The following is a 13,619-nucleotide window of genomic DNA, read 5'->3' as shown; positions in this document are numbered from 1 at the left end:
AAAAATAATACAAGACTTCCATAGTTCTAAGATACTCCATGCATAAATTTTATAGCTTTAATTTTTTTTAAATAACCAGTATTATAGGTTTTTAAAAAAGCCATAGCTAATTAAATACAAAGTCAAATACAAACCGTAGCTAATCTAATATGTTTCTTATATGAGTATAAAATTTATGATTGTTTTTTTAACCCTAGGTCAAATTTTACCGAGCTTTCTTATGATCACAAACATTCAAATCACAATAATATCGTCGTTTTACAGAATTGTAAGACTACATTATCCCACATGGCGTTTCCTTATTTAAGCCTGTCGAATGTGATTGGAAAGAGATTTGGCTGCTATTTCTAAAAAGCTGAGAAACCACATATCGGTTCATTCATTTGCTCTTGAATCGTGATGACTTTAAACGGAGCGAACAATTAGATCTTTATTGGAATGAACTATTAGAAAGCCATGTGGTGCTTAATATTTTAAATGGAGAAATTATCATCAGTTAATAATTTATCCGTAAAACGATATTTCGGCGAAAAATCTCTTGTTAGAATTAATATACTGATTTATTTTAAATAAAAATTTATTCTATATATTAATATTCCCACCAACTCTTGTTCAGTATTGTACATTTACTCAGCGATTCTGCTATCATTATTTTTGGCAAGTATGGTGAAGTTTATGGATCACTGATGAGGTTTATTAAGACTGAAACATGTCTGGATTTATTTCCCAAACTTACTGAACCGATTAAGATAATATTACTCATTAAGTTTATGTTGTTTCCTTATCTTACAAGTAATTTCAAATTAGACTTTTGATATTCATTATATTAATTATGTTATAGTGGTATTAAATATGTTAATAGTGGTTAACTATACACAAGCTCACTGCATGATTATATAAGCTAATTACCTTAAGTAAAAGAACAGCTGATGGCTGTTAAGAATTTCAGGAATATAATAATACGTAACCGTTTGTGGCATGATGTAGTATTTGAAAACAGCCTGATCAAGATTCGCGTTGAAATTCTCAATGCGACATTTCTTTTTTATAGCCTCTCATTTCCTAACAGGAAATATGACATATAACACAGGTCTATAGAATTTGCGGCTGGAAATGTTTTCGTTGAATAGATAAGTGTTTCGGAAGCATTTTTACGTGCTGAATCCAAATATGCTATTGGTTCTCATCAATCATGTGAGGATTTTGCGATATACACTATCTTGATTTTTCACAAATAAACCTGAACTTGTATGTATGTATGTATGTATGTATGTATGTATGTATGTGTGTGTGTGTGTGCGTGTGTGTGTGCGTGAGCGTGTGTGTGTGTGCGTGTGTGTGTGTGTGTGTGCAGATTGTTTTATTTCAATTGCTTATTCACAGTAGGAAGGCAATACTGAGAATCCTTGTTGAGGACCACCGAAGAAAGGAGAAAGTTATCCTCAGACTGGAGCTAATAGCCACTCTACTCGAAAGCCAGGTGTTGGGGTTAACACTACATAGTTGGCTCGGTGTATAGGTAAAAAGCTCTTCGCTTAATAGGGGACAAACACAGACACACAAACATATACACACACATACATATATATACATTCATACGACGAGCTTCTTTCAGTTTCCGACTACCAAATCCAGTCACAAGGCTTTGGTCGGCCCGAGGCTATAGTAGAAGACACTTGCCCAAGATGTCACGCAGTGAGACTGAACCCAGAAACATATGGTTGGTAAGCAAGCTACTTACCATGCAGCCACTCCTGCGCCTCTCTCTCTCTCTCTCTATATATATATATATACATATCGACACATATCTGTGTCCTGTCTATTTTTGCCAAGGGATAAGCCAGCTGGAGGAGATATTCTCCTGGGGCTAAAAGCAACAGTAACATCCACCCTTAGGGGTCAGCCACATTTAAATGGCAAATATACTTCACTTTATCGTGCAGTTACTGTTAACACCTCGTTCAGAGAATTAACATTGCTTGTTTTCACTTTTTCGATATCAGTGAATAACTTCACTGGAAAAAGACTTATATATTGCCAAGGGATTGTCATTCTCATCGAAGGTCGGCGATTATCGTACGCTGAAGAAGGGAAATAACCCTGAAACTCGGGCCCGTACGTATCGCAGATCAAGATGGGAGTGATAACTTCCCTTGGCAAAAATAGACAGGACACAGATATGTGTCGATAAGCCAGCTGTAGGAGATGTTCTCCTGGGGCTAAAAGCAACAGTAACATCGACCCTTAGGGGTCAGCCACATTTAAATGGCAAATATACTTCACTTTATCATGCAGTTACTGTTAACACCTCGTTCAGAGAATTAACATTGCTTATATACAGATATATATAGATATACATACACACACACACACACACACACACACACACACACATATATATAATTAAATAAGTTTCGGGTAGAAACCTTGTAATATGCTATGCCAAGCTCGTCCACAGCCATTGGTCACGTCATGTCATCATGCAATGAAAATGTTTTTGCAAATGGATATACATCAGGAATTCCATACTAGCCGTAGACTTTATATACTAGATACACGATAGAAAATGGAATGAACGTCTTTGTTTCTTTGTTTCTTTGAAGGATCTAAATTACCCTCTGTCCTTCGTGATAAAGCAATTGGCTCCATTCTACACTCGAATCAACCCCTATTTAAAGTTAATTTATTACAGGCTAGCTTTTATGTATTTTTTGAAACAATTAGAAAAATAAGTTAGTAGGTATATCCCCCCTTCCCAGCACACATACATACATACATACATACATATTCTTTCATTTACCCACCTAAAAGGTAGTGTATACGGTGTTTTATATACATACACTCATATACGCTTCTTACATATATTCGCATGTATCTTTTTATACACACACACACACACACACACACATCTATATGTGTGTGTGTGTATATATTTTGATATCTCTCTTATATAATATGATGTTTCGTCGATACAATTTGCTGGTTTCCCTATTATGATGGCACTCCAAAATAAAATTGTTCAGCTGTGTGATTATTATTACGAAACATTTATGCTAGGCTAGTAAGATCGCGTACGTACGCACACACAAAGAAAGAAATCGGTGTCACCAAAACACTGACGGCTATATAGTAAAAGGGTAACGCTCCTTTCTTTGGAAAACATGCATCCTAGTTAAGAAATGAGGCCAATAAAATGTGGGGGAAGTTACCTAGATTCAGAGAAGTAGGATGGGAGCTGGGGCGGGAGGCTGCTGCTAAGTTCCTCTCGTCTCTCACTTACAGATGTGACTTCCAAATGTAACCACCTCCACTACTGTGAATTTCTAATGATACCCTTTCCTAACACTCGTATTTCATTAAAGGCTTGTTGCATATTTATTTACGTACCTATATTCGTATAAAACAGAAAGGAAAGAAAGGAGAAAGAGAAAGTAGAGTTTTGTTCAGGTTTAATCATTCTAATCTTTCGTTTGCATTTTAACCCAATTCCTAAAGGGAGTTTCCCACAAATTTTCTCTTGGATTGTTATTTTTTCCACCCACCTCTTTCCAAGCTTAGAATAAACACGTTACATTCAGGGTTATAGCATGTGTATAATAACTGTAAAACAATTATGTATGGTAAAAAGTTTCTCTCCCAACCACATGGTTCCGGGTTCAGTCCCACTGTGTGGCATCATGGGTAAGTGTTTTCTATTATAGCCCCGAGCTGACAAAAGTCTTATGAGTGGATTTGGTAAACAGAAACTGAAAGAAGCCCATTATATATGTGTGTGTGTGTGTGTGTGTGCGTGCGTGTGCGTGTATGTGTGTATTTATTGAGTCATCACACATATAATGCGGTTTTTTTATACTTCTTTGATTTTCCAAAATTAAGATAAACGAAGTTCTTTTTTAATTTAGAATATACTCTCCTTCATTTTCTACATTGCTCTTTCATCTATCTGGTAGACTTGCAAGGCCCCTCTTCTAAAATTCACTTGCTCGTGACGAAAAATGCTCCAGTACCGTTCTGTCCTCGTCTACAGAATTCATATTTTTTCCGCCCAAATGATTTTAAAGACTGCGGAATAGATGATAATTAGATGGGGCAATGTCATTCTCGCTGTATGTGGCCGAGCATTATCCTGATGGAAGAACACCTTTCGTCTTGAACCAAAGATGGTCGTTTTCGGATGGTACGCAGGTGTCGATGAATGGTTGAATGACAAAACCCAGGCTTCTTTGCTAGTTCCTCAACAGTTACTATGACATTTTGTTCCACCAGGGTTTGCAGGACGTCCTCCTCAAGCTCTACAACTCTTCCAGGACGAGGCTCGTTTTCTAGGCTGTAGTTTCAGGCAGGAATTTCTGGAACCACTGTTGACACTGGCTTACGCTTATTGTCCGATCTCCATATACTGCATTAATATTCCTCGCACTTTCCGTTGCGTTGTTGCCTTTATTGAACTCATAAAGCAAAATATGCGGAATATGCTTCTTTGTCCATTATAGCTTTGAAAAAATAACTGTTAAAATCGAACTGCACTCTTCAAAACTTGCACTAAGAATAAGTACAAGGTAAAATTACGGCCTGCTTTTATAGGAAGTTGCTGCAGATAGTTTATTCCGAACCTCTCCAACTTTTAGTTCATGCAATTAAAAAAACCGCATTATTTATGGGATTACCTATTATACATACATACATACATACATACATACATACATACATACATACATACATACATACATACATATATATATATATATATATATATATATATATATATATATATATGTAAATATATATATATATATATATATATATATATATATATATATATGAGTGTGTGTGTGAGAGTGTGCGCGTGTGCGTGCGTGCGTGTATGTGTGTGTGTGTGTGTGTGTGTGTGTGTGTGTGTATGTATCTACGTATATGTGCCTTTGTGTTTCTGTTTGTCCTGCAACACCGCTTGACAATCGGTGTTGGTTTGCTTACGTTTGTAACTTAGTAGTTCAGCTAAAGAGAGCGAAAGAAGAAGTACCTGGATTTAAAGATAGGTAAGTTCTGAAGTTGATTTCGTTCGGCTAAAACCCTTCAAGGCAGTGCTCCAGCATGGCCGCATTCCGATACCTGAAATAAGTAATATATGTATATTAATTAGGAAACATATGTAACCTGGATTTTACCTGCTCCATTCTCTCAATTTAGATTCTTATTCGCATACATAGCAGCCCTAATTGCTAATCGTGAACTATAAAAAAAACTTTTTTCAGCTTATCGAACTTCGATATGGGCAAAACCTACAACCTTCTAAGCCAATAAACTACTATTGTTCCTGAAAGTTGTTTATTTTTTTTATACCTTCTACGAAGCTTCCTAACTTGTTACACCTTGACCCTTGGATCTTACATTTACATATTATATGCATATGTGCATGTGTGTGTGTGTGTGTGTGTGTGTGTGTGTGTGTGTGTGTGTGTGTATGAGCGCGTGCGTGTGAGTGTGTATATGTATGTATACTCTTTACTTGTTTCAGTCATTTGACTGCGGCCATGCTGGAGCACCGCCTTTAGTCGAATAAATCGGCCCCAGGACTTATTCTTTGTAAGCCTAGTACTTATTCTATCGGTCTCTTTTGCCGAACCGCTAAGTTACGGGGACGTAAACACACCAGCATCGGTTGTCAAGCGATGGTGGGGGGACAAACACAGACACACAAACACACATACATATATATATATACATAAATACAACGGACTTCTTTCAGTTTCCGTCTACCAAATCCATTCACAAGGCTTTGGTCGGCCCGAGGCTATAGTAGAAGACACTTGCCCAAGGTGCCACGCAGTGGGACTGAACCCGGAACCATGTGGTTGGTAAGCGAGCTACTTACCACACGTGTGCGTGCGTGTGTGTAAACATAAATACACACGCGCACCTACGTACACACACACATTACTGTTTGTTTTAATATCAGGTTATACATAAAAGCGATTTAACATTGGACTGAAGCGTTACTCAATGCTTTTTAGTAGTATACATATCACCCCCTCTTTTCTCTTTCTCTCTCTCTTTATCTTTCCAGTAGTCACAGCTTCGATGTTCCCCTGGGTGAAGGGTGAGAGGGCTGAGAGAGTGTCTATGACTGTATAGACACTCTCTCAGCCCTCTCACCCTTCAACTAACGAATCTGGTACACGTGATCAAGACATACTCGCTTGCGCGCGCGTCCATGTATTGTTTCCTTGCTAATATAAGCGGTTATTTTATTTAACATATACACGCTCACACAAGACCTGTGAGGAGTCTGAGGTAGGTCGTGTGTGAGCGTGTATATCTTAATATATACAACTGAGAATGTGTGTGTGTGTGTGTGTGTGTGTGTGTGTGTGTGTGTGTGTCTGTCTGTGTGACTCCCTAAAACTCGAGAACTACCCAACTGATTTTATTCAAGTTTTACACATACCTTATTTAGGGTGCATATAGTGTCACAACTACTTGCTTAATGCGAGCCCGGAGCAATCTCTTATCTCTTACACTATTTCAGTATTACGTGTCAAAAGTGAAACAATAACATCTCTCTATTGTAAAGTGAGATACTTTCAGTTTAATAGTTTCACTATTAATACTGAAACTATTCAAGTTAAACTATTAGCTGACATATATATCTAACATATATACATACATACGTACATACATACATGCATACATACATATATATGTATGTGTGTGTGTGTGTGTGTGTGTGTGTGTGTGAGTATGTGTGTGTATATATATATATATACATGTATATATATATGTGTATATACATCTGCACATATGTTTGTATATATATATATATATATATATATATATATATATATATATATTTGAAGATAAGCAACAAAAATTCAATAGGTTATAGCAGTACGTACGTTTCGTACAAGCTCCATTTATTCATGTGGTGAGAACACCACATAGAATGTACAATGAAAATGTACTCCTCAGCTGCAATATGTTTTCTTCTATTACTCTTGTTTTTTGCAAACATCTTCAAAATGTCTTTCTAAAATGAAATTCCATTATGCAGCTGAGGAGTCCATTTTCATTGTACATTCTATGTGGTGTTCTCACCACATGAATAAATGGAGCTTGTACGAAACGTACGTACTGCTATAACCTATTGATTTTTTGTTGCTTATCTTCAAATTTTATTCACCAAATCTCTTGATTTTGTTTTTGGTTTTTACCCTACCAAATTCTGGTGCCTCAAACAATAGCAGTACGTACGTTTCGTACAAACTTCATTTATTTATGTAGTGAGAACACCACATAAGATGTGCAATGAAAATGTACTCCTCAGCTGCATAATGGAATTTCATTTTAGAAAGTAATTTTGTAGATGTCTGCAAAAACAAGAGTAGGTGAAGAAGAAAATACCATCTTGTCTGGGCTGTTAATCAACAGTCTCTTGATATTTATATATATATATATATATATATATATATATATATATATATATATATATATATATATATATATATATATATATATATATATATATATATATATATATATATATATGTATATATATAGATGTATATGTATAGATGTATATATATATGCAGAAATGTATATGTATATATATATGTATAGATGTATATGCATATATATGTGCAGAAAGACCTGAACGAAATCTACAAATGGGCTAACAAAAATAACATGCAGTTCAATTCTATGAAATTTTAGACACTCCACTATCGGTCCAGCACCAGGTTAAAATCGGAATACAGTGGACCAGAAGGTAATATGATCCTAGAGTCAGAGTCGGTGCGTGACCTGGAGGTTCACACGAGCAATGATGCAACATTCCATGTACATATTACCAAAATAGCTACACTGTGCAGGGGAATGGCGGGGTGGATTCTGAGGATATTCAGAACCAGGAAAAGGGAAGCCCTGCTACCCCTATGGCAGACTTTCATTCTCAGCCGCTTGGACTACTGCTTCCAACTATAGTCCCCAGAGAGTATGAAACAAACTGCGGAATTTGCAGCAATCGAGCGCCAATACACAAAAAAGATTGACTCGATGCAAAAGATGGGCTAATGTGCTAGATCACATGTAATGTGTCTACTAAGACCGAATTGCTCTCAAAGGAAATTTAGCGAAGAAACAAAAACGTATTTCGGCAAGACAAGTGAAAATTACATAAAAAAGACAATTATCTGTAAACTAGTTTCGAAATTAATATTTTCTCACCGAAAATGTTTCTCATCAGTACAGACCGTTGAATACATGCAATTTACAGAATCGCATACTAATTGTACAAGAGTCAAGACTATTGAAAAGGTTGCTAAACGCAACGAAAATTTTAGGAAAATAAAAATAAGGGATAAGTGGAAATTTTACCGGTGAGTGTATTAAATTATAAGGCACAAAAAGAAAATGACTCTCCCCAGACACAACAGAATATGCTTCAACACACGAACTCATATAAAGAATCTTGCAAACCAAATCCAAGAACGAAATAATTCTGAATTCTTATTAAAAATAGTCAAGTAATTGGAAATTATGGAAAGCTCTCACAATTTTTCTTTGTTGCCCTCAGTTTTTAATCAAACACAATCGTAAACACAGCAAGAATATTATAATTTTATCAACAATTACCTGTAAAAATCACATCAAATCTCTACTCAGTTCTACTTCTCTATGTATAACATTGCATATTTAATTTGACAAGTACAATGCAATCTATTCTTCGATTGTGAAGTCAGAATATATTGAAGCATGTCTAGAATTGATTCTCATAGCTGCTGAAGTGAATAAAATATTTGTCTTTGACCTAATATTGTATTAGACTTTTGACGCATTGTACATTAAATGTGTTAACGCTAACTTAACTATTTTTCATGCAGATGACATAACTGTAATTAACCGTTATAATTTATTTTGTTAAGCGTGCTAATTTTTCACATTTACTAGTTTACAATATTGCGTTTTTATTTATTTATTTTTTCACTGTTACTTTGGCAAATATGCCAATGAGAACATAGGATTAAAATATGACTTGCATTGTTTTTCATACATACCGAAGGGATTAAAACAAAATTAATTATAAGATAATATATGTTCCTCTCTCTATAAAAGCATTTCACTATATTTATGCTGTTGTTTACATTAAATATATTAACACTAGTAAGAAGCTTGCTGTCCAAACTTGTGGCCCTGGGCTCAGCCCTACTGCTTGGTATCTTGGCCAAGAGTCTTCCACACAGCTCCAAGTACAGCAAAGCCTTGTGAGTGGATTTGGTAAAAGGTAACTGAAAGAAGCCTTACGTATATATACATATATATGTTTGTAAACACCTGATAACTTATGAACATCTAATTATTAAAGTGGAAAAATTATCTGGAAAGCCATTTCTATTAATTTTTTTTCAAATATATTATATATATATATATATAAAATATATAGTTTTAGGGAAAATAACCAATTTTCAAGAACTCATCGATGAAAATCCACTATCACATATAGAAAAATTAATAATTAAAAGCACAATAAATGAGTATAATATAAAGTAAAGTAAATATCATAAGATAAATATAATAAAAAGATTGAGTTTTTTACCTGTAATTTTGGATTTTGTCCCTAATATTATTATATATATATATATATATATATATATATATATATATATATATATATATATATATATATATATATATATATATATATATATATGGCCGTCCACTCGTGGCCGAGGAAGACCATTCCTTACCTTCAGAAACATTGTGCGCTCTAGGACTAACTTATATTTTGCACTTGCGGCTCTGTTGGTGGCTAATGAGCCCTGCTCTTGACAAGCATACACGACTGCAAACATTGCAGACCAAGCCTTTCGAGCGGCACATTTAAGTTCTTCATGCAGAGTTCCTGCTCTCTGAAAAGTGCCGATCCCCTCCTTAACCTGCTTCCTCCGTCTGTGGTGATGACAGGCATTGATCTCCCAGTCAGTCTCCTGCATATCACAGGCCTTTAATGAAGACTTGACACAGTCCTTAAATCGCAGCCGGGGTCTATTTCCATTCACACGTTCCCCATATAGCATCTGCAAATAAGTAACAAGCATGTTAGTACCTTCACATCCTTGTTATTTATTTGCTTTTATTCATCTTTATTTCGAGCTGTGCGGATAATACCGGACTGACTTTGTACCTTCACTTAAGTATCTAATTCAACTGAATCTACAGTATTTCTTTTATATATATATATATGTATGTATATGTGTACGAACGTATATGTGTGAGCGTGTGTATGTGTGTGCGCTTGTGTTTGTATTTCTCCCCTATAACAGCTTGAAAACTGATGTTGGCGTGTTTAGACTCCTGTAACTGAACGGTTCGGTAAAAAGAGATTTACAAAATAAATACCAAGCTTAGATGTAAATACTGGGATCGATTTGTTCGACTAAACCCTTTTAAGGCGGTGCCCCAGATGGCCGCAATCTAATAACTGAAACAGGTAAAAAAGAAATAAACCGAAAAATAACCGAAAAATATTACCGAGGGGGTTTTGTTCACTTTCGTACTTTAACTAAGGGACGTCTGGGGTCGATACATTCGACTAAAAATTCTTCAAGGCGGTGCCTCAGCATGGCTACAGTCTAATGATTGAAACAAGTAAAAAGGAGTAAAAAACCGAAAAATATAACCGATGGGGTTTTGTCCTCTTTCACACTTTAACTAAAGGGATTTTGTTCGAGTAGGTTTTGCCCGAGGGGTTTTTGTTTCAGGGGGTTTTGTCCTAGGCGGGTTTTGTCCTACACTCAAATATACCACACTCAGGATGCTTAAGAAAATACTGGTGACTGTGGAGAAATGTTCAAACTCAAATGTAATGTCACCAATTTCACTGAGCCTCTCGAATATAAAAGAACAGTAACATGTGCCACTTACAATCTCTTCATCAAAAGATTGCATAGAAAGATGCATTAATGACCTTGAGAGTGTTATTGTTCCAGCCAATTTATAAATTGCCCTCGTAGAATAATAAGAAAATTACTTATTTAGAAGTCCTTGGGATTATCCTTCCGACGGATTTCATTATAGAGTGTCCTAGCTACAACGACATGGTTCATCGGTAGGTAATACCATGATGACATTTTCGGACAACTGCTTATGTTGTGGGGGATATCTTCAGTGTGAACTCCACAAAGTCTGCATCGGGTGTCACATTTTACGGCTTGTTCCGCATCTCTATCCCTATTGTGCATCAGGTACTTGGTTGATATTTCCTGTTCCTGGATTGCTAACGCATATACTTCAAAGTGGGAGGGAAATTATCCGGCTATTGGTCCATGGTAAACTGCTTTGATGATCAATTTTACTATCATCACAGAGCTTTCTAGTAACATATCCATGCATAGTCTTCTACTCATATAGGCTCATCCTTTCATCTGATGATACCTTGCGGTAGAGTTGTGCAACTTCTTTTGGCATGTATTCTAGGTTATCAGACAAGGAGTGTTGCTCAAGGAGCTGCCTTCTAAGTCTTATGATGTTATCAGCTTGATGTATGTATGTATGTATGTATGTATGTATGTATGTATGTATGTATGTTTGTATGTATGTATGTATGTATGTATGTATGTATGTATGTATGTGCGTGTGTATGTGTATAGCGAAGTAGGAGATAGAGGAAGCAAACAGAGTAGGAAAATGAACATTATGCTAACTTTTAGCTAAGTTTTACACACCCAACAATATGAGTCAGGTTTTTAAGGTTATTTAGTTAGAAACTAGTTATATATAATAACTGTATAGAACGTAATTTTTAATATATTATAGCTGGCTAGAGTTACCCATCAGACGCAAAACTGCATACACCCACACACACACATACACATACGCCACACTTATACACACGCACACACAAACACACACACATACACACCTACATATATATACTGTTATATATATATATATATATATATATATATGTGTGTGTGTGTGTGTGTGTGTGTGTGTGTGTGTACATACATACATAAATGTTTGTTTTATGCGTAACTATATATTGAAGGATCAGTCAATCTGTAGAGTACCATAAATATAAGAAATAAATTACACCCACACACACACACGCACACATTGCCACTTGTTCCTGAATAAACAGAGGCATTGTCTTCAGGAGAGATCGACTTGACAGAATCTTTCCCTGATGAAGGAAGATCTTTATTTGGTGGGGGGGGGGGGTGAAAATCCTCTGGTGAACATGAACAAGGTGCTTCCTCTTCCTCTTCATATAAAGCCTGGTTTAATGAAGAATTTCGTGAAGGCCATGGACAAAAATGGCGCTGCCTTCCAACACTTGTGCACTCTTTTCCTAGCTCTGAGTTTTACTATGCTCCAAGAGGGCATTTTCGTCGGACCTCAGATTCGAGAGCTGCTGTAGGATAAGGACTTTGAGGAGCTTCTTACCTTAAAAGAACTGAGAGCATTTAAGTCAGTCTGCCATGGATTCCTTGGTAGCACACGGGTACTAGATTACCAAGAGTGTATCGTAAAGTTGTTACAGTCTTATTAGGATATAAGATGCCGAATGTCACGCACGATTTATTTTTTTCACTCCCACTCCAACTTCTTCCCTCCGAAGCTCGGAGCAGTGAGTGATGAGCATGGAGAAAGGTTCTACCAAGATATTACTAAGATGGAGAGAAACTACGAAGGCAAGTACACAAGGTCGTCCAAAAGCATAAAAACCCCCCACTTCTAACTGCCTGCTGTAATATGATTTGTGTGTATTGTATTATCCAAGTAATTTAGTTCCATCAATGTTCTGTATCTATGGTGTTATTTTTTCTGTAATATGCCTTTGTAACAGATGAACGATATATTTTGAATTTATAAGCAGTATAGGATATGTGAAAGCAAAAAAACAAAACAAAACTAGAGGTGATAGAGCAAAACTGTTAAGAAATCACATCAAAATTAGTAAAAAACTCATATTTACATCCTTGTCTTAGAGCAAAAAGAAATGTTTGAAAATTAGTGTAATCTGAGAGATAAATTTACGAAGAAACAGAAGTTTATTTTTCAAGTTGTGAGCCCAACCCTGCTCCGAATGTTTTTACTTTTGGCTTTGTTGTTCTGCTCCAGTTCCGTGCGGAAGGCTAGCAATGTTATTACTGATTCAATATATCAAGAGATTCATAGTTTCGTATGTGGGTTCTGATTCAATAGACATAAGATAGTTCCTCACTGCATCATTTATTACTTTTAGTTGTAATTTAGCGGTGTAAAAAATGCTGAAGGATCATTCAATACTTTCGGTAGAGTAACATAAGTATGAGAAATATATAAATATTATATCTATGTGTTTGTGTGTGTACGTGTATGTCTGTGCATGTGTTCGTGTATGTGTGTATACACACACACACAGAGGCACGTACGTATGTAGATATGCATATATGTATTTATGTATGTATATATATATAACTATCCCTACTCTGTTTGCCATGTACTTCACATACAATTTTCAATCGTATTTATTATACGTTAAAACACTACTAAGTTATTCGATGTCATACGGCTAATTTTGAATTTTTGATTCGTGACCGTCTGTATACGGATCACTGATCACTGTAATCTCTAGTAAG

This window comes from Octopus bimaculoides, chromosome 6, assembly GCF_046866305.1.
Source record: "Octopus bimaculoides isolate indiv1 chromosome 6, ASM4686630v1, whole genome shotgun sequence".
NCBI lineage: Eukaryota > Metazoa > Mollusca > Cephalopoda > Octopoda > Octopodidae > Octopus > Octopus bimaculoides.
This window is presented reverse-complemented; position numbering follows the sequence as displayed.